This window comes from Hyla sarda, chromosome 12 (assembly GCF_029499605.1).
Source record: "Hyla sarda isolate aHylSar1 chromosome 12, aHylSar1.hap1, whole genome shotgun sequence".
Taxonomy (NCBI): Eukaryota; Metazoa; Chordata; class Amphibia; order Anura; family Hylidae; genus Hyla; species Hyla sarda.
Window position 1 is genome coordinate 85,482,035 of NC_079200.1, and position 6,121 is coordinate 85,488,155.

Below are 6,121 nucleotides of genomic sequence, written 5' to 3' on the forward strand. Positions count from 1 at the left end.
TATATATATGTTATTATCTACATTATACAAAAGTTTTTGCCAATGACAGGTACACTTCAATAATATCAAAGAAGTAGTCCAGTTGAAAAAAACAAATTATCACCTATCCAAAGGATAGAGGATAAGTATCAGATTGCATGGAGTTCAAACGCTGGGACCCCCCGAAATCTCCTGCTCGGCGCCCTGGCTCTCCCCATAAATGAAGCCGTGTCGACCACCACACAAATCCAAATCAACACACCCCCTCCATGAATCTCTATGGGAGCGCTGGAGATACCCTAGTACAGCGTTTAAGCTCTCCAGTAGAGATGAATGGAGGACATATGCTGACCCACCCTCCGTGCAGAAGGAGAGCCGGGGTGTCCCTGTTAGGGGATATGTGGTGACACGGGAGGAATGTGGGTGAGATGTACACTTAGTGAAGCCAGGGCACCGTAAACCTACGCGGTCTGAGGTTGAGATAGCTTCTGCTGGGCCAAGCGCGGGGACAATGATGACATCGATGCAGGGTTAAGGATAATTATCTTTACTGAAGCAGGAATTTTTAATATCCTCACAGTGAAGATTTGTGCAGAATGAAGCCGGGAAGCCTGACGCCTTGCTGAGACTGTAGATTTGAGATAAATGACAGCCCACGCGGAATTTAGAGACTGACAGAAGACTTGTTCCCCTGGAGCTTTGTGCTTACCGCCAGGCTTTGACCTTCTTTCCCCTGAGCAGTGAGGTTTTGCTGAGATTGGTATGGCTGCAGATTTGAGAGTTTTCTTCTCCTTAGGCTTCCTTATACTTATCCTTACAACACACACTGACTGTACTTCAGCTCACACTGAGCTCTGCACTCAAATTTAGACTGAACTAAATGGAACAGATCCTCCCCCCTACACTATATAAAGGCCAATGTTTCCGGGCTCCCAATGGGGCGTCAGGATCACCTGGGTTACTCTGCAACATTCCCTTAAAAAGACAGTAACATAATTTATCATGAAGTGCAATATAACAACATATACGATGGATTAGTGGGTCCAGCACAGTAGCAGCAATGATGCCCAAGGCAACCTTTAGCCCACAGGATGACATCCTATGCTGGGCCACAACAGATACATTTTTCTAAGCTGGATAACCCCTTTGATAGCGACCAAGACTGAAGCATAGTCAGTCACTGTCGGTACACAAGTAATACGGAGCAGTATCTTAGGGAATGGCAGTAAAGCAGTGGTAAACTTGAAAAAAGGCATACAGGTGAAAGTGCTAGAGCCAGACTTATATCGGAAGTCCAAAACAGAGCCCATCAATAAAAAAACCTGAATCTTAAAGGGGTACTCCGGTGGATAACTTTTTTATTTTTTATTTTTATGAACTGGTGCCAGAAAGTTAAACAGATTTGTAAATTACTTCTATTAGAAAATCTTAATCCTTCCAGTACTTATTAGCAGCTGTATACTACAGAGGAAATTATTTTCTTTTTGAATTCCTTTTCTGTCTGTCCACAGTGCTCTCTGCTGACACCTCTGTGCATGTCAGGAACTGTCTAGAGCAGCATAGGTTTGCTCTGGGGATTTTCTCCAGCTCTGGACAGTTCCTGCCATGGACAGAGGTGTCAGCAGAGAGCACTGTGGATAGTCAGGAAAGAAATCCAAAAAGAAAATAACTTCCACTGTAGTATACCGCTGTTAATAAGTACTGAAAGGATTAAAACATTTTAATAGAAGTAATTTACAAATCCGTTTAACTTTCTGGAGCCGGTTGACTTAAAAAGACCTAAAAGAAAAAGCAAAACAGTTTTCCACCAGAGAACCTCTTTAAGGCAAAAACCTAGACAATGGATATAGCAGGTAAGCTGTACAGCCAAACCAGTAGCTCAGTGGAAAGAGTTACTGAAGGGCACAGAAGTATACAGGGTCAAACCCTGACATGTCCTTATCCTGCTCTGCACTGTTCTTTGTATTCTTCATATCCAGCATTCATCTTTATTAGTGTTGCTCACGAATATTCGCAATTCGAATATTATTCGCGAATATCGCATATTCGCGAATTCGCGAATTTCGCGAATATAGCGCTATATATTCGTAATTACGAATATTCGGGTTTTTTTTTAATTTTTTTTTTCACAGTACACATCACAGTGATCACCCCTCTCTGCTTCCAGCTTGTGTGGTGTAAAGAAGGCTGTAATACTACTGTGTGAGACTGGCGTGCGAATATTCGTGTATGCTAATTTTCGCATATGCAAAATTCCCGTATGTTAATTTTGTATATACTAATATTCACATATGTTAATTTTCGCATATGCGGATTTTCGCATATGCGAAAATAAAACGAGAATATAACGAGTATGCGAATATTCGCGAATATATGACGAATATTCGTCCATATATTCGCAAATTCGAATATGGCCTATGCCGCTCAACACTAATCTTTATGCATCCCTCACCTATTACTGCAGTTTTTACTGTAACCACCAGAGAGCGCTCACCTATTACTGCCGTTCTTACAGTCATCAGCAGAGCGTGCTGACCCATCACAGTTCTCACATTCACCAACAGCACTATTGGCCCATAGGCCACAAACACCTCTAATACGTAGTGACTTTGGAGGGAATTTTTTAAGGCTGGTGTAGGTGAACAATTTTTCTACACCTTTAATTTGGGTGGTGGTAATATGTATGTGCACCAAATGTATCAAATGGTGCAGGGCATGTGATAGATACATTTTTATGAAATCTGTGCAAAAGGATGTAGTCTGGCACTTCAATATCTGGATACTCCACTAGCGTGGGATACTATTAACCCCTTAAGGACTAAGCCCTTTATAACCTTAAGGACCAGGCCAATTTTATTTTTGCGTTTTCGTTTTTCCTCCTTGTCTTCTAAAATCCATAACTCTTTTATATTTCCATCTACAGACTCTACATATAAGGGCTTGTTTTTTGTGTGACGAATTGTACTTTGTAATGAAACCTCTCATTTTACCATAAAATGTACAATAAAAACCCCCAAAAATATTTTTTTAGGGAGGAAATTTAAATGAAAACCACAATTTAGCACATTTTGGAGGGTTTTGTTTTCACATTGTACACTTTACGGTAAAAATGACATGTGTTCATTATTCTGTGGGTCAATACAATTAAAAGGATACCCATGATTACATACTTTTAAATTTTTGTACCGCTTAAAAAAAATATAAAACTTTTTGTACAAAATCAACAATCTAAAATCGCTCTCTTTTGACCACCTATAACTTTTTCATTTTTCCGAATATAGGGCGGTATTAGGGCTCCTTTTTTGCGCCATCATCTGTTCTTTTTATCGATACCACATTTGCATATATAAAACTTTTAGATAATTTTTTATAAATTTTTTGGGGAATAAAATGTGACTAAAAAGCAGCATTTCTGGACTTTTTTTTGTTTTTTACGTTTACGCCATTACATTTTGATAGTTCGGACATTTACGCACGCAGCGATACCAAATATGTTTATTTTAAAAATTACGCTTTTTGGGGGTAAAGTGGGAAAACTGACATTTTTCATTTTTATTAGGGGAGGGGATTTTTCACTTTTTTTTTTAAACGTTTTTCAACTTTTTTTTTTTACACTTTTTATGTCCCCATAGGGCACTATCTATAGCAATCATTTCATTGCTAATACTGTTCAGTGCAATGCATAAGGCATACCACTGATCAGCATTATCGGTGATCTTCTGCTCTGCTCGATCTCAGAACAGAGCAGGAGATGCCGGGAGACGGATGGAGGCAGGTGAGGGGACCTCTGTCCGGCATTACAGATGATCGGAACCCCGCAGCAGCGCTGCGGGTGATCTGATCATCTATTTTAACATGCGCACTGCCGCAGATGCCGTGATCTGTACTGATCACGGCATCTGAGGGGTTAATGGCGGAAAGTGCAGAGTGTGTTTACACAAAAACCTGCATGAGGATGAGGTATTGAAAGAGCTATATTGATCATTCAGTAATCATTACAAGTCATACAATAAATTAAAATCACACAAAGCATGACAGTACAATATACAGCATGGGCTCCGTAAGCTATACACTATACCATATGCTACACTAACTTGCCGCTCCATCACTCATTATAAAGGAAACAATGTCAGAAAAAAAAAAATACATTACAGTCTGTGATTGGGGAGGGTTGTGGGATCTATAGTCCCTGTTCAAAGGGGAGAGGCTCCCAATAAACCAAACCCTTTACCTTTGGGCCAAAAGGCCTCTGCCACAGCTACTCAAGAACTGAAAGTGCTCCTGGAGAGCAACTAGTTGTTAGCCAGGTTGTCACCAAGGAACCAGTAAAACCTGTTTGGCATCCCTGCGGACGCAGGGATACCCAGGGCATGGCAGGGAGGTGAGGAACCTTATGGCCACACACACCTCCCCAGGGCCGGACTGGGGATTAAAATCAGCCCTGGAAATAATTGCAGACCAGCCCCATAGCATCGCATCAGCCATCGGTAGCCACGCCTAGATTTATCCCTTTACAGTACACTATATATATATATATATATATATATATATATATATATATATATATATATAGATTAGTTAGGAGTAGCCGTATTAGTCCAGTGATGCAAAAAGCAAAATCATCGGTAGTTGCAGTATCTTGTAATACCTTTTTTATTGGACTAACAAGATTTTGTAGAGACAAGCTTTTGATAAAGGGAGGAATCCCGAAAGCTTGTCTCTACAAAATCTTGTTAGTCCAATAAAAAAGGTATTACAAGATACTGCAACTACCGATGATTTTGCTTTTTATATATATATATATATATATATATATTTCCTCGGTATATATTTCGAAGAAATAAATTGCTACTGTATTTCACTATGCTGGAGCAATTTATATATGTGTCAATTTTCCATGCATTATAATACTGAATATGTCTATATTTTTTTTTTTTTCTAAAGCCGAGGAACGTGCTTTCGATTCACCCAAAGTGCAAGAAAAAGTGCAAACGTGTTACACTAAAAAAACGTGCACAAAGGATGCGGTCTATCGCAAGCCCTTCTCCGATAGGAGAGAGGCCCCCCAACAAACCTTACCCTTCGCCTCCGGACCAAAAGGTACCTGCGAGGTTCCAGGTTCGATGTCCCTTTTCGCCGAAGCTACTAGGGGACCACAAATGCTCCCGGCATCCCCCTTGGCGTTAGCCAAGGTATCTGCCCGCAGAGCCGATTACGGTAGGTACCCTGCCAAAGCAGGAGTACCCGGGGTGTTTGCAGGGAGGTGCGGAACCTAATGGCCACACACACCTCCCCTAGACCGCCAGGAGGGACACCCAGAAGGGCTACCGCATCCTGACCAATCCTGTGAACACACAACACGCAAAAAGTGACACAGTGAGACAAAAAAGAAATAAATAAGTGAATGTGTGCAGATATACTGCCCGGACATCCGGCCGGATCTATAAAAAATTTCTCTGATCCTAGCCAGAAGGCCGGGAATCAAGAGGTGAGTGCCACAAGGTGAAGAGATTATGGTGCCCGTGCTTCAACTCAGTGAGCCTATTCTCCCAGTGAGTTTCGGCACCTCGGGGTCACCACTCCCCGAGGCACAAAGTACCTCGGCTCTAGACCCTCTCAGCCTCATGGCGAGACCCGGAGGGAACAGGTCACATCGGGGCAGCCGTCGAGCTGATTCCTCAGAACCAGCCCCGGAAAGCCCTGGTACACCTGCATCCTCCATGCAGCACCCATCCCCACCAGCCCCATACCGGCGTTACTGTCCACCGGCATGAAAAACTGATAAGAACAGATACTACACTTGATCTTAGCCAAAAGGCCGAGAAGCGATGTCTATATAAGTCATACATTTACCAAGTAACAATAGTATGGGAGGAAAGGAAATATTACTGTCGTGTCCCGGCACCGGATTGCATCCGTTGCCTTGTGGTGAGGTCCCCAAAGACAGAGTCCCTAGGTGTAGGTGGGGTCCTCATCCTTATTCAGCCCCTTGTCACCCCTTTTGTAATTAAAATTATTTAAATTTAATGTGTATATTTATATAGTATGTGTACTTGCCTAGTTAGCGTCACAGGACCTGCGGGTCACGTGATGCGTTCCAAAGACTCTATGGTTTGTAGTTCAAGGACCTTTGGAGAAGTCA

At 42.0% G+C, this 6,121-nt stretch overlaps 1 non-coding gene across 1 annotated transcript; it reads right to left on the reverse strand.

Annotated features, from left to right (window-relative positions):
- Positions 1 to 5,621: 5,621 nt before the first annotated feature.
- On the reverse strand, positions 5,622 to 5,809 carry LOC130297181 (U2 spliceosomal RNA). Its single transcript, XR_008849441.1, has one exon. It is a non-coding gene; the product is annotated as a U2 spliceosomal RNA (small nuclear RNA).
- Positions 5,810 to 6,121: the final 312 nt, after the last annotated feature.